This window comes from Chiloscyllium punctatum, chromosome 42 (assembly GCF_047496795.1).
Source record: "Chiloscyllium punctatum isolate Juve2018m chromosome 42, sChiPun1.3, whole genome shotgun sequence".
Taxonomy (NCBI): Eukaryota; Metazoa; Chordata; class Chondrichthyes; order Orectolobiformes; family Hemiscylliidae; genus Chiloscyllium; species Chiloscyllium punctatum.
In genome coordinates, this window is record NC_092780.1 from 127,444 (window position 1) to 150,266 (window position 22,823).

The 22,823-nt window shown below is 43.4% G+C and overlaps 1 protein-coding gene across 3 annotated transcripts in view; it reads left to right on the forward strand.

Annotated features, from left to right (window-relative positions):
• coasy (CoA synthase) overlaps nucleotides 1–22,823 on the forward strand; it is a 90,149-nt gene that overhangs the window by 24,510 nt on the left and 42,816 nt on the right. The window lies entirely within an intron of this gene.

The window sequence follows — 22,823 nt, forward strand, 5'->3', positions numbered from 1 at the left end:
AGATGAGCAGAAATTTCACTCATCTACATTGCTAAGAAATCTGCAAGTCCCTGCCACAAACTTTACTTCCTAGCCACTGACAACAAGAAAATAAGCCTTTGCAATTTATTCTCTACCTCTGATTTGTTCATCACCTTGGTATTGTATCTGACATTGAGATGAGATTCTGACCAAACCTGCATCATCTCCAAGATCTTCCCTGACTCTGCCCCGACTCCACTCACCTATTGAAACCTTGCATGGCAATTCCAGTGCACTCATAGAACATAGAACAATACAGCACAGAACAGGCCCATCGGCCCACAGGCCCACAATGTTGTGCCGAACATTTGTCTTAGCTTAAGCACCCATCCATGTACCTATCCAATTGCCGCTTAAAGGTCGGCAATGATTCTGACTCTGCCACTCCCACAGGCAGCGCATTCCATGCCCCCACCACTCTCTGGGTCAGTCACTCCTGACTGACTTCCTATCATTTAGAACTCTAGTGCCTATGCCCTAACTTTCACAAAGTTATATTCATCTATCACCAATGTGTTTGCAGACTTATATTGGCTCCCAGTGAAGCATAGCCTTGATTTTACAAATTTCATCTGTAAGTTTCTTGGCTTCTCTTGCTTCATTCTTAAAGATACACTTTAAATCCTATCACATTGATCAGAACTTCAGTCTTCCTGTATCCCAATAACTCCTGATGTAGCATGATGTAAAATGTTGTTTGATAATACTTATAAGAACTAATGATGTAGCACCAGGCACTCTTTGGCCCTAAAGTCTATGCCATTAAGTAAGATTGTGGTCTCAACTCTACTTTCCCATCTATCTATCAACTCAATAACCCTTTTGCACCCGGAGTATTGTGAACACTTTTTTGGTCCTTTTACTTCAGAAGATATAGCGTTGCATTGGATGCAGTGCAGAGGAGATTCACTAGATTAATTCCAAAGATAGTCAAAGTTTGATTTGGGATATTCAGCATGGATTTGTGTGTAGGAAATCATATCTGACAAATCTTTGAGTTTTTCAAAGAGGCAACCAAGACGTATGTTTGCCTTCATCGGAAGGGGTATTAAATGTAAAAGCTGGCAGGTCATGTTAAAATTGTACGCGACATTGGTTCGGCCACATTTAGAATACTGTGTACAGATCTGGTTGCCACATTACCAAAAGGATGTGGACGTTTTGGAGAGGATGCAGAGAACATTTACGAGGATGTTGCTTGGTATGAAAGGTGCTAACTACGAAAAGAGGTTGAGTAGATTAGGATTGTTTTCATTAGAGAAAAGGAGATTGAGGGTGAACCTGATTGAGGTCTACAAAATCATGAAGTGCATAGGCAGGGTGGATCGAGATAAGCTTTTTCCCAGGGTGAGGGATTCAATGACGAGAGGTCACGCTTTCAAGGTGAGAGGTGGAAAGTTTAAGGGGGATACACGCAGCAAGTATTTCACACAGAGGGTGGTAGGTGTCTGGAGCAGATGCCAGCAGAGGTAGTAGAAGCAGGCACGGTAGATTCATTTAAGATGCATCTGGACAGATGCATGAGTAGGTGGGGAGCAGAGGGATACAGATGCTTAGGAAATGGGCGACAGGTTTAGACAGTGGATTTGGATAGGCTCAGGCTTGGAGGGATGAAGAGCCTGTTCCTGGGCTTTAAATTATCTTTGTTCTCTTTGTAGTTGGGTTAGATGAGGGTAGGGCAGTGGATGTTGTCTTTAATAACTTTAGTAAGGCCTTTGACAAGGTCCCGCACGGCAGGCTAGTCATAAAGATTAGGTCGCATGGAATCCAGGGAGAGCTAGCTAATTGGATTCAAAAGTGGCTCAATGATTGGAAGCAGAGGGTGATGGTTGAAGGTTGTGTCTCGGACTGGGGGCATGTAACTAGTGGTATGCCACAGGGGACAATGTTGGAACCTTTGCTATTATTTAAGGTTCTTGCAAAGATTTGTAACTCGAGTTGCGGATGTGATTGGAGATTAGCTTGCTGAGCTGGTGGATTGTCATGCAAACGTTTCGTCACCATGCTAGGTAACATCATCAGCATAACCCTATCACGGGTCTTCACAAACAAGGGATACCCCAACAGCTTCATCCGTCAATGCCTATCGGATAGCTAACACCAGAAGGACACCGTGCGCCCCAGTACACTGGTCACCCTACCCTATATCAAAAGCATATCAGAAATGACAACCATACTACTAGGAATCATGACAGTACAACAACTACTTACAAGAACAAAAGATCCCATGCCCATAACATGCAGGACCAATGTGATATACGAAATTCCATGTAACAACTGCCACAAACATTACATTGGTCACAGGGAGGAAACTAGCAATCTGGATACACAAACACCAACTAGCATCGAAATGGCACGACCATATCCCCCTCATCTCAGTATGCGCAGTCAAAGAGGGCCACCAGTTTGACTGTCCAAGGATGATTATGTTGTCCCAATCTAAACAGAGGCATGCACGGAATGCTTAGAGGCTTGGTTTCCAATCTGCAATACCATCAATAAGCATGTTGACATAGATCCCATATACAAACCACTGCAGAGGAAAATGGGAAGTGATACCACCCACCTTAACAGACTGGGGCATATAAATATCAAGCAGAATAGAACAACAACGCTTCACAGACATCATGATGTTACCTAGCATGGTGACAAAATGTTTGCTTGCCAACCCACCAACTCAGCAGGCTAATCTACAACCACCTTTATTATTTGTTATTTACATAAACAATCTGGATGTGAATGTACAAGACATGATTAGTAAGTTTCCGGATGAGAATAAAATTAAGTGGTATTGTTGATAGCGAGGAAAGTTATCAAAAATTATAGAAGGATCTTGATCAGATGGGAAAGTGTGCTGAGGATTGGCAAGTGCAGTTCATTACAGATAAGTGTGAGATGTTGCACTGTGGAAAGTCAAACCAAAGTAGGACTTATGCAGTAGGGTCCTGAGGAGTGTTGTGGAACAAAGGCGGCACGGTGGCACAGTGGTTAGCACTGCTGCCTCACAGCGCCAGAGACCTGGGTTCAATTCCCGCCTCAGGCAACTGACTGTGTGGAGTTTGCACATTCCCCCTGTGTCTGCGTGGGTTTCCTCCGGGTGCTCTGGTTTCCTCCCACAGTCCAAAGATGTGCAGGTCAGGTGAATTGGCCATGCTAAATTGCCCATAGTGTTAGGTAAGGGGTAGATGTAGGGGTATGGGTGGGTTGCGCTTCGGCGGGTCGGTGTGGACTTGTTGGGCCGAAGGGCCTGTTTCCACACTGTAAGTAATCTAATCTAATCTAAAAAAAGGGAGCTAGGAGTACAAGTACATAGTTCTTTGAAAGCACCATCACAGGTAGAAAGCGTGGTGAAGAAGGCATTTAGCATGCTGACCTTCATTGGCTCAGGCATTGAGTATAGAAGTTGGGATGTTATGTTACAGTTGTATAAGTCGCTGGTGAGGCCGCACTTGGAATATTGTGTACCATTTTTGTCACCCTGCTATAGGAAAGACATAGTTAAAGTGGAAAGCATGCAAAGAACATTTATGAGGATGTTGCCAGGCCTAGTAGACCTGAGTTATAGGAAGGGGTTGGTTGGATAGGACTTTATTCCTTGGAATGTAGGAGAATGAAGGGTGACCTGATTGAGATGTATAAAATCATGACGGGCATGGATACAATGAGTGCATGTAGACTTTTCCCCAGGGATGGGTAATTGAAAACTAGAGGGCATAGATTTAAGGTGAGAGAGGAAAGATTTAAGAAGGACCTGACGGGCAACTTCTTCACATACACAGTGGTGTATATGTGGAGTGGGCTGCCAGAGAAAGTGGTTGAGGCAGGTACAGGTAGACAGCCCTTCATCCAAAATCCAAAAAGCTCCAAAGTCCTAAGGTTTTTTCTGTGAAGTTTCTTTCTTATTAACAAGGTTGTTTGGCATGCAAACAGTTAACCAAAGTCAACACCCACTCGACATGTGTCACTCAGATGCAACATGCTGGGGCATGGCCCAGCACTGGCAGGCCTCAATTCTATTTCAAGGCCTGTTTTACTCAGTGAGTTTGCTCCTCCAGTAAATGTTTTAAAATTTCACCATCAAACTGTCACTTATTCTGAAATTCGAAAAATTCTGAATTCCAAAATCCAGCTGGTTCAGAGCATTTCGGATAAATGATTGTACACCTATACAATAGCAAGATGTTAAAAACATTGGATAGGTACGTGGCTGGGAAGGGTTTAGAGGGATTTTGACAAAATACGGGCAATTGGAACTAGCTGAGTGGGCACCATGATCATCATGAACCAGTTTGGGCTGAAGGACCTGTTTCCATGCTTTATTACTCTATGACTGAGGGATTTGTCTTATGAAGAGAAATTGAGCAGTTTAGACCTAAACACTCAAGTTTAGAAGAATGAGAGGATATCTAGTTGAGGTATAAAAGATGCTCAAGGGGATTGACTAAGTAGATGTAGAGAGGAATTTCCTCTTGTGGGAAAATGTAGAACATAAGGTCATTCTTTTTAGGCTAAGGGGTAGCAAGTTTAAAACCAAAATGAGAAGAAATTACTTACCTCAAAGTAATCTGTGGAATTCCAGAGGGCAATGGTTGTGGGGACGTTGAATATATTTAAGGAGGGAACAAACAGATTTTTAATTAGTAATCGGTTGAAGGGTAAGGAGTGCAGGCAGGAAGGTGGAGTTGAGGCTGTGATTAAATCAACCATGATCACATTGAATGATGGAGGCTCAATTGCCTATTCCTGCTCCTAGTTCTCATGTTCTTGTGAATGCATATGACACAGACTCCACTCATCTCGACGGAAGAGATTTCCCAAGAATGACGCTCTCCAAGAGAAGAAATTCTTCCTTGAACCTGACTTTAAACGATAGATTGTTTATTTTGAAATGATACCCTCAAGTTCTAGATTTCCCAACTAGGGGAAAGCTGTTCTCAGCATTTACCTGTCAAAGTCAATAAGTGTGGTGCTGGAAAAGCACAACCAGTCAGGCAGCATTCAAGGAAAAAGAGAGTTGACGTTTCAAGTATAAGCTCTTCATTAGATACCTGTCGAACCCTCTCAGAATCTTGTATGTTTTGATAAGATCAATCCTCATTCTTCTAAACTCAAAAGCCCAACCTACTCTACCATTCATTAACCTTCATCGCAGAAATCGATCTTTAGAACATTCTCTGAACTGTCTCCAGTACAAGTATATCTCTGCTTAAATAAGGAAACTAAAACTGTACTGTAGGTACAAACCATAGCTTTATTGTGTTTCATGAAGGTTGACACCCAGATACCTCTGGAGCATAACGTTTTGTAGTCTGTCTCCAATTTATAATGTTTTGTTTTTTCCATTCTTTCTATCAGTGTGGATACCAACTACAATTTCCTGCATTGTATTTCATCTGCAAATTTTTACCCACCTACTTAACTAATCTACATAGCTTTGCAGACTGTGTCCTTACATCGTGTTTTCCCACCTATCTTTGCATCTTCAGAAAATATGGCTACAATACATTGTCTGTTCACCCAGGCATTATTATAGATTGTAAATAGTTGAGGCCTGAGCACTTCTCTATGCACATTCCATTGTGGAAGTATTTGATTCATCCTGACTTGATACACTGAATTCTGATGGAAATTGGCTTCATTGTCAATTTTGGCAAGTTTCATGCAGGGTTTCTCTCCATAGAACCTAGTAGGTTTTCTCATGGAAGCATTAGAAAGGGTGCAGAGAAGGTTTACCAGGATGTTGCCTGGTCTGGAGGAAATGTCTTATGAGGAAAGGCCAAGGGACTTGGGTCTGTTCTCATTGGAGAAAAGTAGGCTAAGAGGGGATTTAATAGAGACATACAAGATAATAAGAGGATTAGATATGGTGGATGATGAGAGACCTTTTCCTCAGATGATGACGTTGGCTTGTATGTGGGAGCATGGCTGCAAATTGAGGGGTGATAGATTTAAGACAGGTGTCAAAGGCAGGTTCTTTAGTGAGTTTTGAGGAGAATTGTAGCTCAGGTTGAGGTTTTGGATGTAGGTTTGCTTGCTGAGCTGGAAGATTCATTCTCAGACGTTTTGTCACCATACTAAGTAACATCTTCAGTGAGCCTCCAGACGAAGGACTGCTGATGTTTCCTGCTTTCTATTTATATGTTTGCGTTTCTTTGGGCTGGTGATGCCATTTCCTGTGGTGACATCATTTCCCATGCTGATGTCATTTCCTATTCTTTTTCTCAGGGGGTGGTAAATGGGGTCCAAGTCAACATGTTTGTTGATGGAGTTCCGGTTGGAATGCCATGCTTCTAGGAATTCTCGTGCATGTCTTCGTTTGGCTGCTGTATTGTTCTATGTACTATGTTCCCAACTAACAAACTGCCAAACCTAGATGTCACAGTAGAGTCAACTGACAATGAGGAGCTTCAAACCAGCGTCTATAGGAAAACAACACATACAGAACAAATACTGAACTACAGAAGCAATCGTCCCAACGTCCACAAGCAAAGCTGCATCAGAATGTTATTTCAACGAGCCACCACACACTGTAACACAGAGGAACTACACAGAGCAGAGAAAAATCACCTATACAGTGTATTCAAAAAGAATGGGTACCCAATGAACACAGTCTGTTGATTTTTCAGTATCAAACTCAAACAAGCAAACAAAACACCTCCAGAGACTCTAGCCATTTTCCCCTACATCAAAGACATCTCGCTAATGCCTGCCAGACCCCTTGGCATCATGGTAGCCCACAAACCCACCAACACACTAAAACAGCAGCTAATGAACTTGAAAGATCATATACAAACAACAAGCAAAACTAGTGTCGTTTACAAAATACCAAGCAAGAACTGTAACAAACGCAACATTGGACAAACAGGCAGAAAACTAGCCAGCAGGATACATGAACATCAACTAGCCACAAAACAACATGACTCTCTCTCACTAGTATCCTTACATACAGATGAGGAAGGACACTACTTTGACTGAGACAACACATACATCCTAGGACAAGCCAAACAGAGAGACGCACGAGAAGTCCTAGAAGCATGGCAGAGAAAAGGAACAGGAAATGGCATCACCAACCTAAAGAAACCCAAACATATAAATAGAAAGCAGGAGCATCAGCAATGCTTCATCCGGAGACTCACCGAAGACGTTACCTAGTATGGTAATGGAAAGTCTGAAAATGAACCTTCCAGCTCAGCGAGCAAACCTACATCCAGCAGGTGCTTTATCAGAGAGTGGTAAGGAGGTAGAATGTCCTGCCTGCCAATGTAGTTACAGTCTTTGGATAAGCATATGGATGATGATGGGATAGTGTAGGGGGATGGGCTTAGATTAGTTCACAGGTCGATGCAACATCAACGGCCGAAGGGCCTGTTCTCTGCTGTATTGTTCTATGTTCCCAAACTGGCATCATGTCCTTATGGTACCATGCTAGTTATATTTTTGCAACTCACCATAGGCAGAAGTAATTGCCAAAGCCTGGGACTCCTGGCACCAGTGCAGTATTTAAAACAGTTGTATACTGGCTCAGGCTGTCAGTCCAGAGCTGTTCAACACAGGTCCTGTCATTTGCACTAGACCTGTTCAACAAAGGAAAGTTGGCACTCTATTTTGCAGAGAGAATCTGGAATTTCTGACAGACAGGATGCTGCAGATGAGGGCCATTCTCAGACTTGTTGAATGACCAATCCCAGACATTATGAATAATCAAGTGTAAGCATTGGTTTATAGCCTAAACAAAAGCTTAAGCAATTTCTTAACAATACAATAATTTTAATAGAGCAAAATTAAACAACAAAATGGTTTAATTGGTCTGTGCTATACACCCAAAAACCTTTGTTTTCCGTCCCATTCACACTAAATACAGTCAAATAAACAAATACAGTAAAGGGATAAATGAAAGAAAATAACAAAACTGGCCAGATTAGTTCAGTGGTTTTCACAATGTGAGGTGCCACAGGCATTTAATTTGGTTTCTTGGTTGATTTTCTGAAGATAGCAATCAGGGTCCCTTAATAGTTCACTCAGATCAAGGCAATAATCTTTACAATTTAGTTTTCTATTTTCTGAGCTTCCTAATCCTGCTCATCAGAGGTTAGGAAAGGAGCTTTCAAATCTGCATGCTGTAGCATCAACAGTTATATCCTTTTCACAGAAACCACCGTCCAAATCCCAGTAGAAACATTGACCACTCCCTGACGGACTGATTGTCTCATCCATGAAGTCCTAGTTACCATTCAACATCAGCCATCTGCTTGAGTAAATGGCCTTTTCGACACTTGCTGGAACTAATTCTCAGGTTCCGACCTTGTTAATAGCCAACTTCTACAACTTGTTTAAACATAATATTCATTCCAGTGATAACATGTCTGAAGATTGTTTAGTCAGGAACCAACCTGCAATCAACTTCTCGGCCTGCCCTCACAAATAGACAAAAGCTTGTTTGCTCTCTTTTCTTTTTTAACACAAGTTGTTACCTATACTCTAAACGTCATCTTTAAATCACAGTTCACAGTTCCAAACCAATTGATAAAAGACTAATTTAAGAATAATTCAGAATCAGGGAGGGCTCTAATAATGGCCATTTGTTTGATGCATTTGAATGAGTTTGACATGTATGCTGCTGGCATGTGATGCAGTTATGAGATTTTCATCATATGGTGCCAAACAGTAACACATCCACCTTCTTGACTGATCACTGCTGATAACTATGAGAAGCAGCCTGAGTTTGTGTCAGCGCTAAAATGCAAATCAAGACTGAAGTCAATGAGCCAGTAAGCCTTGACTGAGGAGTGTAGCACAAAAAGGCAAGGCAAGACAAGACAGGGATGTTGTGAGTGTCCAAGCATGTGCAAAATGAATGAGCGCAAAGAGAACAAACAAGGATCCTTGTGATGCAGCCTGGTATAATCTATGATATGGCTTCCTTTCTTTACTTACAAACATCCTTGCAGCAGCATTGCACTGAGATGTGATAGTGTACTGCAACGTTCATTAACACAATGTTGGTAAGAGGTACTTTGCATGGTTGACAGGACTGTGTTTGTCATTAGTGTTTTCAGTACCCAAGGCGATACCAGGTGGTCCATCCTATTTTGTTCATGTCTTTAGACTTTGTGGGCAAACAGGAGGCTGGAAGAACAAAGCAAGCCAGGCAGCAACAGGAGGTGGAGAAGTCAATGTTTCGGGTATAACCCTTCTTCAGGACTTTGAAACAATTTTCAGCAACTGGGTGGCTTTCAAGGCAATTTCATAGGCAGTTAAGAGTCAAAATGTATACATAATGACTTGATTATGTTTAGAACATAGAACATAGAAAAATACAGCGCAGTACAGGCCCTTCGGCCCTCGATGTTGCGCCGACCGAAGCCTACCTAACCTACACTAGCCCAATAACCTCCATATGCTTATCCAATGCCCGCTTGAATGACCATAAAGAGGGAGAGTCCACCACTGATACTGGCAGGGCATTCCATGAACTCACAACCCGCTGAGTAAAGAATCTACCCCTAACATCTGTCCTATACCAACCTTCCCTTAATTTAAAGCTGTGTCCCCTAGTAACAGCTGACTCCATACGCGGAAAAAGGTTCTCACTGTCAACCCTATCTAAACCCCTAATCATCTTGTACACCTCTATCAAATCTCCCCTAAACCTTCTTTTCTCCAATGAGAACAGCCCCAAATGCCTCAGCCTTACCTCCTACGATCTTCATACCATGCCAGGCAACATCCTGGTAAACCTCCTCTGCACCCGTTCCACTGCCTCCACATCCTTCCTATAGTATGGCGACCAAAACTGTACACAATACTCCAGATATGGCCGCACCAGAGTCTTATACAACTGCAACATGACCTCAGGAATCCGGAACTCAATTCCTCTACCAATAAAGCCCAATATGCCATATGCCTTCTTCACAGCACTATTTACCTGGGTGGCAACCTTCAGAGATCTGTGTACATGGACACCAAGATCCCTCTGCTCATCCACACTACCAAGTAGCCTACCATTAGCCCAGTAATCCATCTTCTTGTTACTCCTACCAAAGTGAATGACTTCAAACTTAGCTACATTGAACTCCATTTGCCACCTTTCTGCCCAGCTCTGCAACTTATCTATATCCCGCTGTAACCTGCCACATCCTTCTTCGCTGTCCACTACTCCACCGACTTTCGTATCATCCGCAAACTTGCTCATCCAGCATTCAAGCCCCTCCTCCAGGTCATTTATAAAAATGACAAACAGCAATGGTCCCAAAACAGATCCTTGTGGAACACCGCTAGTAACTGCACTCCAAGATGAACCTTTACCATCAACTACTACCCTCTGTCTCCTTCCAGCCAGTCAATTCCTAATCCAAACCTCTAATGCACCCTCAATGCCATACCTCCGTAATTTTTGCAGTAGCCTACCATGGGGTACCTTATCGAACGCCTTGCTAAAATCCATATACACCACATCTACTGCTTTACCCTCGTCCACTTCCTTGGTCACCTTCTCAAAGAACTCAATAAGGTTTGTGAGGCACGACCTGCCCTTCACAAAACCATGCTGACTATCCTTGATCACATTATTCCTATCCAGATGTTCATAAATCCTATCCCTTACAATTCTCTCTAAGACTTTGCCCACAACAGAAGTGAGACTCACTGGCCTATAGTTACTAGGGCTGTCCCTACTCCCCTTCTTGAACAAGGGGACCACATTCGCTATCCTCCAGTCTTATGGCACTATTCCTGTAGACAACGACGACATAAAAATCAAGGCCAATGGCTCCACTATCTCCTCCCTAGCTTCCCAGAGGATCCTAGGATAAATGCCATCAGGCCCAGGGGACTTATCTATTTTCACCCTTTCCAGTATTCCCCGGACGTCTTCCCTACATACCTCAAAGCCATCCATTCTAATCACTTGTGACTCAATAGTCACATCAGCAACAATGTCCTGTTCCTGAGTGAATACTGACGAAAAGTATTGATTTAGTGTCTCTCCAATCTCCTCTGCCTCCACGCACAACTTCCCACTACTATCCTTGACTGGACCGATACCTACCCTAGTCATCCTTTTATTCCTGACATACCTATAGAAAGCCTTAGGGTTTTCTCTAATCCTACCAACCAAGGACTTTTCATGTCCCCTTCTCACTGCTCTTAGCTCTCTTTTTAGATCCTTCCTGGCTACCTTATAACTCTCAATCGCCCCAACTGAACCTTCACGCCTCATCTTTACATAGGCCGCCCTCTTCCCTTTTACAAGGGATTCCAATTCCTTATTAAACCACAGCTCCCTCACAAGACCCTTTCCTCCCTGCCTGACTGGTACATACTTATCAAGGACACCCAACAGCTGCTCCTTAAACAAGATCCACATATCATTTGTGTCCTTCCCTTGAAGCCTATTTTTCCAATCCACACATCCTAAGTCATGCCTCACCGCATCATAATTTCCCTGCCCCCAGCTATAACTCCTGCTCTGCAGTGCACACTTATCCCTCTCCATCACTAGAGTAAAAGTCACCGAGTTGTGGTCACTGTCCCCGAAGTGCTCACCTACGTCCAAGTCTAACACCTGGCCTGGTTCATTACCTAGAACCAAATCCAGTATGGCCTCACCTCTTGTTGGCCTGTCTACATATTGTGTCAGGAAACCCTCCTGCACACGTTGGACAAACACCGACTCATCTAACGAACTCGAGCTATAGCTTTCCCAGTCAACATCTGGGAAGTTAAAGTCCCCCATAACAACCACCCTACTACTTTCACTCTTCTCCTGAATCATCCTTGCAATACTTTCCTCTACGTCTCTCGGACTATTAGTAGGCCTGTAGAAAACTCCTAACAGGGTGACCTCACCTTTCCTATTTCTAACCTCAGCCCAAACTACCTCAGATGGCAAGTCTTCCTCCATCGTCTTTTCCACCTCTGTAATACTATCCTTGACAAGCAATGCCACACCTCCCCCTCTTTTACCCCCACCTCTGACCCTACTAAAACATTTAAACCCTGGAACCTGCAATAGTCATTCCTGTCCCTGTTCTACCCACGTCTCTGTAATGGCCACAACATCGAAGTCCCAGGTACCAACCCACGCTGCAAGTTCACCTACCTTATTTCTTATACTTCTGGCATTGAAGTATACATAGTTAGTTTAAACCCTCCCAAAGAGCACGAGCAAACCTCCCCCCAAAGGATGCTGGTGCCCCTCAGGTTCAGGTGGAGACCATCCTGTTTATAGAGGTCCCACCTTCCCTAGAAAGAACCCCAGTTGTCCAGAAACCGGAATCCGTCCCTCCTGCACCATCCCTGTAGCCACGCATTTAACTGTTCTCTCTCCCTATTCCTCGACTCTCTATCACGTGGCACGGGTAACAGACCAGAGACAGCAACTCTGTTCGTTCTAGCTCTAAGCTTCCAACCTAGCTCCCTGAAAGCCTGCCTAACATCCTCACCCCTCTTCCTACCTATGTCGTTTTTGCCAACGTGGACCACGACCTGGGGCTGCTCCCCCTCCCCCTTAAGGACCCGGAAAACACGATCAGAGACATCACGTACCCTTGCACCTGGGAGGCAACATACCAAACGTGAGTCTCTGTCGCCCCCGCAAAACCGCCTATCTGTGCCCCTCACTATTGAGTCCCCAATAACAATTGCTCTACCTTTCTCCGCCCTTCCCTTCTGAGCAATGGGGACAGGCTCCGTGCCAGAGGCCTGAACCTCATTGCTTACCCCTGGTAAGTCGTCCCCCCCACAAGTATCCAAAACGGTATATTTGTTATTGAGGGGAACGACCGCAGGGGGTCCCTGCACTGGCTGCTTCCTCCCAGTCCCCCTCACTGTCACCCATCTGTCTATAACTTTACATAATGACATGATATTATGTATACATAATGACTGCTAACAACCATGATAGTCTTTCTGGCTTTGTAGGTGTGCGAAAAGGAAAATCTGTGAGAGGAAGGATATTATTTATTTGGAGAGGGTTCAGAAAAGATTTACCAGGATGTTGCCATGACTGGAGGGTTTGAGTTATAAGGAGAGGCTGGATAGGCTGGGACTTCTTTCACTCGAGTGTAGAAGGTTGAGGGGTCACCTTAGATGTTTATCAAGTCATGAGGGGCATAAAGAAGGTGAAGAGAAAATGTCTTTCCCTCCGGATGAGGGAGTTCAAAACTAGGGGGCATATTTAAGGTGAGAGGAGAAAAATTTAAAAGGGGCAATGGTTTCACACACACAGTGGTTTGAATGTGGAATGAACTGCCAGAGGAAGTGGTAGATGCAGATACAGTTACAACATTTAAATGACAATTGGACAGCTACATGATTGGGAAAGGTTTGCAGGGTTTAATTTAGTTTGGGAAACTTGATTGTCATGGATGTGTTGGACCGAAGAGTCTGTTTCTGTGCTGTATGACTCCGTGACTCATTACTGTTGGCCTGGAGGCACATAGATGCTAGACCAGGTAAGGATGACAGGTTTTCTTCCCTGAGGACATTAGTGACCCAGATGGGTTTGTACGGTAATAAATAATGATTACATGATTGCTGTTAGTCTAGCTTTTATTTCCAGATTTTTATTGAATTCATGCTAATTAGGAATTAAGACCAGAAGTAGGCCATTTGGCCTCTTAAGCTTGCTCCATCATTCAGTGAGATTATGCCTGATCTGATTGTAACATCAATTTTATGTTCCTGCATACCTGGTATAACCTATGAAATATTCAAATTTCATAATCTTATATGTCCTTAGTCCGGTGATATTGCCATCGCCACCCAGACCTGTGATCCTACAAAAGCAGTAATAAAAATTCAAAACATTGATAGTTATGCCAAAAAAAGGCTGATATAGCAAATGTTGTTGTCTAATTAAAATCATAGAAGTATGGAAACAGGCCATTTTGCCCATCGAGTCCACACTGACTATCTGAAGAGCATCCCACTCAGACCTACTCCGTCCCTGCATTTCCCTTGGCTAACCCACGTTGCCTGCACATTCCTAGACACTGTGGGATAATTTAGACAGCCAATCTGCCTAACCTGCACATCTTTGGACTGTGGGAGGAAACTGGAGCACCTGGAGGAAACCCATGTGCAAACTGACAGCAGCCTGAGGCTGGAATCAAACCCGTGTCCCTGGCACTGTGAGGCAACAGTGCTAATCAATGAGCTACCATGCCTCCCTAATTAGATTGGTTTCTCTAAGGTTGGGATGATTTGGCAAGAGTATTATACCTCACCTGTGCTACGCCAAACATAGGAAAATTTGATAGGAATGTGGAAGAGTCCTGTTTCACAGGAGTGACAACATTATTCTAAATTTATTTTCAAAATATGCATCAAATGGTATATCATTGAATTCTCAAATAAGAGTCCCAGAGTAATGTTCTGGGGATGTGGGTTTGAATTGCACCGTGGCAAATAGTTGTGTTTGGATTCAATGAAAATTTATAATTAAATCTCAGCCTAATGGCAATTTTGTAACCATTGTTGATTGTTATAAGTATTTGTCTGGTTCACTAATGACTTACAGGGAAACGACTCTGCCATCCTTAAATAGTTTGGTCTGAATGTGACTCTAGACCTTTGGAAATGTGAGTGACTTTTAATTACATTAGTTCTAGGACAGTAGGGACTTGCAATAGATGTTGGTCCAGCCAGCAATTCCCAAACCAGAAGAAATAGGACAGGAGCCGACTGTTCAGCCCTTGAGCCTGTTCTGCCTTTCAATAGGATCGTGGCTAATCCGACATTTTCCATGTCCATTTTCATATCCTTTGCCTGTAGTCCTTGATTTCCCTGCTTAAATATACGTAAGGTCTCTGACCCACGCTTTCTGTAATAAGGAGTACCAAAGATTCCCAACCACCCAAGAGAAGAAATTCATAGAGTTATAGAGTCCTGCAGCATGGAGACAATCCATTTGGTCCAAACTGGTCCATACTGACCAAAATGTCCATCCGTGCTAACATCATTTCCCTGCACTTGGCACATATCTGTCTAATTCTTTCCTGTCTATGTATTTGTCCAAATGCCTTTAGATGTTGTTTGTGTATCTGCCTCAATCACTTCCGCTGGCAGCTCATTCTATATGCGGACAACCCTCTGTATAAAAGAAGTTGTACCTCAGATTCCTTTTTTATTCTTTACCCTCTAAACTTAAACTGATACCCTCTAGTCCTTGATTCCCCACTTCTCGGAAAAAGACAGTGCATTGACCGTATCCATGCCTTTCATGATCGAGCCCCCCTCAGACTCCTACGCTCTAAAGAAAAAAGTTTCAGCTTGTCCAAATTCTCTCTATAACTCAGACTATTGGGTCCAGGCAACATCCTTGTAAATTTCTTCTGCACTCTTGCCAGTTTAATAACATCCTTCCTATAATGAGGCGACCAAAATTGAATATAGTACTCCAAGTCCAGCCTTACCAACGTCCTGTACAACTGCAACATAACTTCCCAATTTCTATACTCAGTGCCTTGACTGATGAAGGCCAGTGTGCCAAAAGCTACCTTCGCTGCCCTATCTACCTGTGACTCCACTTTCAGAGAATTGTGAACCTGAACTCCAAGATCACTCTGTTCCACCACACACCTTAATTAAGGCCCTATCATTCACAAGGAAACTTCTACTTTGAATTGACTTTCCAAAATGCGAAACCTAACACTTATCTATATTAAAGTCCATTTTCCACTTCTCAGTTCATCTCCCCAGCTATTCAAGGTGCTGCTGCAATCTCTGATAACCTTCCTCACTGTCCACGATACTATCTATTTTAGTGTCATCGGCAAACTTACTAATCATGCTTTGTACATCCTCATCCAAATCAATTATAGAGATAACAAACAGTAATGGGTCCACCACTGACCCCTGAGGCACTCCACTAATCACAGGCCTCCAATACGACAAGCATCCTTCCACTATTACCCTCTGCCTCCTGCCATCAAGCCAATTTTGTATCTATTTTGCCAGCTCGCTCTGGATTCTATGCGATCTAACCTTCTCGAGCAGCCGACCATGTGGAAACTTATCAAAGGCCTTACTAAAATCCATATAGACTATGTCTACTGCCCTGCTGTCGTAGGTCTTTCTGGTCACTTCATCAAATAACTCTTAACACATTTATGAGACATGATCTCCCACTCCAAGCCATGCTGACTGCTTTTAATCAAATCCTGTCTTTCCAAATGCATGAATGTCTTATCCCTCAGTAAGAGGCATGGTAGCTCAGTGGTTAGCACTGCTGCCTCAGAGGACCAGGGGCCCGTGTTCGATTCCAGTCTCGAGTGATTGTCTGTGTGGAGTTTGCACATTCTCCCCATGTCTGCGTGGATTTCTTCCGGGTGCTCTGGTTTCCTCCCACAGTCCAAAGATGTGCAGGTTTGGTGAATTGGCCATGCTAAATTGCCTATCACGGTCAGGGATGTGTAGGCTTAGTCAGGAGAAATGTAGAGTAACAGGGTAAGGGAATGGATCTTGATGAGATACTCTTCAGAAGGTCATTGTGGATTTGTTGGGTCAAATGACCTGTTTCCACACTGTAGAGATTCTTAAAAAAAAAATTCCAACTTATCCACCAAAGATGTTAAGCTGACTGGCCTGTTGTTCCCAGGCTTTTCTTTGCAGCCCTTGAATAATGGCACAACATTTGCTCCACTCCAGTCTTCTGGGACCTCACCCTTGCCTAATGATGATGCAAAAATATCAGTCAGGGTCCCTGCAATTTCTTCTCTAGCCTCTAGCAGTGTTCTTGGACATATCTGGTCAGGACCAAGATATTTATACACCTTCATGCATTCTAATGCATCCAACATCTCTACTGTGATATGGACTATTCCTAAGATATCACCACTAACTTCCCCAAGTTTCCAAGTATTCTTGTCTTTCTCCATGGTAAACACAGAGGAGAAGTATTCATTGAGAACCTCACCCATCTCCTGCTGTTCTACACATACATCTTCACTTTGAACCTGCAGGGGCTCTATTCGCTCTCTAGTTATTCTTTATCCTTTAATATACTTAAAGTACCTCTTTGGATTCACCCTAATCTTCTGAGCCAAAGCCTCCCTTTCACCCTCCTGATTTCCTCCTTCAGTAAACTCCTGTTATCTCTGTATACCTCCAGGGATTCCCTTGATCCCAGCTGCCTATACCTGAGCCACGCCTGTTTGTTTTCTGGTCAAAGCCTCAATGTCTCTTGTCATCCAGCGTTCCCTATTCCTGCCAACCTTCTCCTTCACCCTCCTCCTTCACCCTCACAGGAGCATGTAGACCTTGAGCTATAGTTACCTCACTTTTAAAGGCCTCCCATTTGCTGGAGGCCCCTTTGCCTGCAAACAAACTACTCCAATCAACTCATCCAAGCTCCTGTCTAATTCCATCAAAATTCATCTTGCTCCAATTTAGAGCTTAAACCTGTGGACTAGTTTTGTCCGTCTCCATAACTGTTTTAAAATTAATAGAACTATGGTCACTAGTCTTAAAGTGCTCTCCCACTGTCACATCCGCCACCTGCTCTACCTTTTTTCCCAAAAGGAGGTCGAGTTTTGCCCCTTCCGGAATAGGGTCTTTTATATACTGCTTGAGAAAACGTTCCTGAATGCAGTTAACAAATTCCACCCCATCTAAGCCCTTAATCCTCTGGCAGTCCCAGTCTCTGTTAGGAAAATTAAAATCCCCTACTATGACAACCCTATTGGTCCTGCAAGTCTCCACAATCTCCCTGCATATTGTTTCCTCTAATTCCCGTTGACTATTTGGGGGTCTATAGTACAATCCCAATAACGTCACCATCCCCTTCTTATTTCTTAGCTCCACCCACAAAGCCTCACTAGGTGATCCTGCAGTTATCTCATCTCTGATTACTGCTGTGATACTTGCTTTAATCAAAAATGAACTCCCCCTCCCCTCCTTCCACTACCTCTGTGCCACCTAAAACACCTGTACCCTGGCATATTAAGCTGCTTGTACTATCCGTCCCTTAGCTATGTTTCTGTAATGACTATAATATCCCAGTCCCACGTACCTATCCACACCCTGAGTTTATTGGCCTTACCTATCAGCCCTCTTGCACTGAAATAAGTACAGTTTAATCCAACAGGCTTTCCTTGCTCCCTGTCGTGTTCCAGCCTGACCTGTCTCTTCAACGTACTATTTCTGATTACTGTAACTCCTTTGAGCCTTGCACATGCCTCCCTGCTATTGAGGATCCCACCCCAACCTGACAATCTATTTTAAACCCTCCCTTGCAGCACTAGCAAGCCTTGTAACCAAGATATTAGTTCCCCCTCCAGTTCAGGTACAACTCATCCTTTTTGAACAGGTCACCTCTACCCCAGAAAAGATCTCAATGATCTAAAAATCTGAATCTCTGCCTTCTGCACCAGTTCTCTGCACCTCTTGTTCTTACCGTCATATGCACATGGCACTGGAGGTAATCTGGAAATTATCACCATCAAGGTCTTGGATTTTAACTTTTTTCCTAGCTCTCTCTAATCATTCTGCAGGACTTCATCCCTATTTTAAACTTTTGTCATTTGAGCCAACGTGCACATTGACTTCTGGCTTCTCACCCTCCCCCTTCCTCTTCATCTCAGTTTTAATTTGGTGCCACTTTATTCCTCTTTTTATTATTTGTTTGTGGGAAGTGGCATCACTGGCCAGCCAGCATTTATTGCCTGTCACTTGTCGCCCTTGAGCAAGTGTTGGTGAACTGCTTTCTTGAAACACTGTAGGTTGCCTCTCAATGCCATTAGGGAAGGAATTCCAGGATTTTGACTAGGCACCACTGAAGGAAAGGAAATCTGTTTCCAAGTCAGGATGGTGAGCAGCATAGGACCTTGCAGGTGCTGGTGTTCCCGTGGATCAGCCGCTGTTTCCTTCTATGTGGAAGTGGGTTGTGGGTTTGGAAGGTGCACTTCTAGTGAACTTTAGCGGTGCGTCCTGTAGGTAGCATGCACGGTAGAGGGAATAAGTATTTGTGGATGTGGTACCAATCAAGCAGGCCTTTTTTTCCTGGATGGTGTTAATCTTCTTGAATGTTGTTGGACCTGCATTCATCCAGGCAAGTGGGGAGTATTCCATCACACTCCTGACTTGTGCCTTGTAGATGTGGACATGCTTTAGGGAGTCAAGAGGTGAGTTACTCTCTGTAGAATTCCCAGCTTCAGATCTGCTCTTGTAGCCACTGTATTTATGTGGTGAGTCCAGTTGAATTTCTGACCACTGGTAACTGCCAGGAGCCTACCAGGGGAAAGGTAATTCTGGATCTGGGGTTGTGCAACAAACTGGATTTGATCAGGGACCTCAAAGTCAAGGAGCCATTAGGAGGTAGTGACCACAATATGATAAGTTTTAATTTGCAATTTGAGAGGGAAAAGGGAGAATCGGAAGTGTCAGTTCCCTTTGTTCAACTGCAATACTATGGAGCTATGAGGGACGAGCGGGCCTAAGTTCAATGGTTCAATACCCTAGCAAGGATGGCAGTGGAACAACAATGGCAGGTATTTCTGGATACAATGCAGAAGGTGCAGGATTAGTTCATTCCAAAGAGGAAGAAAGATCCTAAGGAGAGGCAGGGGCGGCCGTGGCTGACGAGGGAAGTTAAGGACTGTATAAAGATAAAAGAGAAGTATAACATAGCAAAGATGGGCAGGAAGCCAGAGGACTGGGAAACTTTTGAAGAGCAACAGAGGATAACTAAAAAGGCAATAAGCAGAGGAAAAAAATGAGGTACAAAGGCAAACTGGCCAAAAATATAAAAGAGAATAGTAAAAGCCTTTTTTAAGTATGTGAAAAGAAAAAAAAAGATTAAGACTAAAATTGGGCCCTTAAAAACAGAATAGGTACTTTGGATCTGTCTTCATTGGGGAAGACACAAGCAATCTCCCAGATGTAATATTGGCTGAAGGACCTAGGGTAATGCCTGAATTGAATGGAATTTACATTAGGCAGGAAATGGTGTTGGATAGACTGTTAGGTCAGAAGGCTGATAAATTCCCAGGGCCTGATGGTCTGCATCCTAGGTTACTTATGGAGGTGGCTCCAGGAATCTGGACATATTGGTAATCATTTTCCAATGTTCTATAGATTCAGGATCAGTTCCTGCGGATTGGAGGGTGGCAAATCCCACTTTTCAAGAATGGAAGGAGAGAGAAAACAGGGAAGTATAGACCGGTTAGCCTAACGTCAGTGGTGGGAAAGATGCTGGAGTCAATTATAAAAGATGAAATTGCGACTCATTTGGATAGCAGTAACAGGATAGGTCAGAGTCAGCATGGATTTACAAAAGGGAAATCGTGCTTGACTAATCTTCTGGAATCTTTTGAGGATGTTACTATGAATATGGACAAGGGAGACCCAGTAGATGTAGTGTACCTGGACTTTCAGAAAGCCTTTGATAAGGTCCCACATAGGAGATTAGTGACCAAAATTAAGGCACATGGTATTGGAGGCACAATACTGACTTGAATTGAAAATTGTCTGGCTGATAGGGACAAAGAGTAGTGATAACGGGTCCCTTTCGGAATGACAGGCAGAGACCAGTGGGGTACCACAAGGTTTGGTGCTGGGGCTGCAGCTATTTTACAATATACATTAATGATATAGATGAATGTATTAAAAGTAACAGTAGCAAATTTGCTGATTACACAAAGTTGGGTGGCAGGGTGAAATGTGAGGAGGATGTTATGAGAATACAGGGTGACTTGAGCAGGCTAGGTGAGTAGATAGATGCATGGCAGATCCAGTTTAATGTGGATAAATGTGTGGTTATCCACTTTGGTGGCAAGATCAGGAAGGCATGTTGCTATCTAAATGGAGTCAAGTTAGATAAAGGGAAAGTACAACGAGATCTAGGTGTTCTTGTACGTCAGTAAACGAAAGCATGCAGGTACAGCAGGCAGTGAAGACAACTAATGCCATGCTGGCCTTCATAACAAGAGGAATTGAGTATAGGAGCAAAGAGGTCCTTCTGCAGCTGTACAAGGCCCTGGTGAGACCGTACCTGGAGTATTGAGTGCAGTTTTTGGTCTCCAAATTTGAGGACGGACATTCTCACTATTGAGGGAGTGCAGCATAAGTTCACAAGATCAATTCCCGGAATGGCAGGACTATCATTTGTTGAAAGATTGGAGTGATTAGACTTGTATACACTTGAGTTTAGACGGATGAGAGGGGACCTGATTGAAGTGTATAAGATTATTAAAGGATTGGACACTCTAGAGGCACAGGAAGCATGCTTCCACTGACAGTGTGCCCAGAACCAGAGGACACAGTTTAAAAATAAGGGGTAGACCATTTAGAACAGAGTTGAGGAGAAACTTCTTCACCCAGAGAGTGGTGAATATATGGAATGCTCTGCCCCAGAAGGCAGTGGAGGCCAAGTCTCTGGATGCTTTCAAGAAAGAGATGGATAGAGCTCTTAAAGTTAGTGGAATCAAGGGTTATGGTGTCAAGGCAGGAACAGAATTCTGATTATGGATGATCAGCCATGATCATAATGAATGGTGGTGCTGGCTAGAAGGGCCGAATGGCCTACTCCTCCACCTATTGTCTGTTGTCTATTAATGTTGATAGTGGGGGATTCAGTGATGGTAACACCTTTTATATCAAGGCACAGTGACTAGATTGTCTCTCATTGGAGATGGTCATTGCTGGTATTTTTGTGCCACAAATATTACTTGTCAGCCCAAGCTTGGATATTGTCCAGATCTTGTTGCTGGATGTAGGTTTGCTCGCTGAACTAGAAGGTTTGTTTTCAGGTATTTCACACTAGGTAACATCATCAGTAACCCTCCGGATGAAGCACTTTCTAGCCTACTTTCTATTTATGTGTTTAGGGTTCCTAGGGTTGGTGATATAATTTCCTGTGGTGATGTCATTTTCTGTTATTTTTCTCAGAGGATGGTAAATGGGGTCCAAGTCGATGTGTTTGTTGATAGAGTTCCAGTTGGAATGCCATGCTCCTAGGAATTCTTGTGTGTGTCTCTGTTTGGCTTGTCCTAGGATGAATGTATTGTCCCAGTCGTGTGGTGTCCTTCCTCATCTGTATGTAAGGGTACTAAGGAGAGTGGGTCATGTCTTTTTGTAGCTTAAGGAACTCCTGAAAAGATGTCTCAAGAGCTTGAATGACTTACCTCCAACAACTGCTGTTATCTTCCTATATGCCAGGTATGACTCCAACCTATGGAGAGTTTGTCCCCAATACCCATTGATTCCAGTTTTGCTAGGGCTCCTTGATGCAATACTTGTTCGAATGTGGCCTTAATGTCAAGGACTGTCACTCTCACCTTACCTCTGGAATTTAGATCTTTTGTCCATGTTTGACCTCACTACAACCTTAGTTCAGGAGCTGAGTTGCCCTGGAGGAATCCAAACTGGATGTGAGTTGGGAGGTTATTCCTGAACAAGCTGGGTAGTACTGTTGATGACAGTTTGCTGTTGCCGATGATCGAGAATAGACTGATCAGGCAGCAATTTGTTTGAGTTGAATTTGTCATGCCTTTTGTGTACAGGACATACCTGTGCAATTTTCCACATTTTCGGGTAGATTCCAGTTTTGTAATTGTACTGGAAGAGCTTGACTAGGGGAGCAGCAAATTCTGGAGCACAGGTTTTAAGTACAATTGCTGGAATGTTGTCAGGACCCTTAGCCTCGCAGTATCCTGTGCCTCTAACAGTTTCAAAGATTTCTGAAACAATGCCATCTGGTCCTAGACTCTCCCATGAGGGGAAACATCTTCTCAGCATTTAACCCATCAAGCTCCTCAAGCATTCATATAAATAGTTCTGGGATAACGCGCATTTCAGTAGCA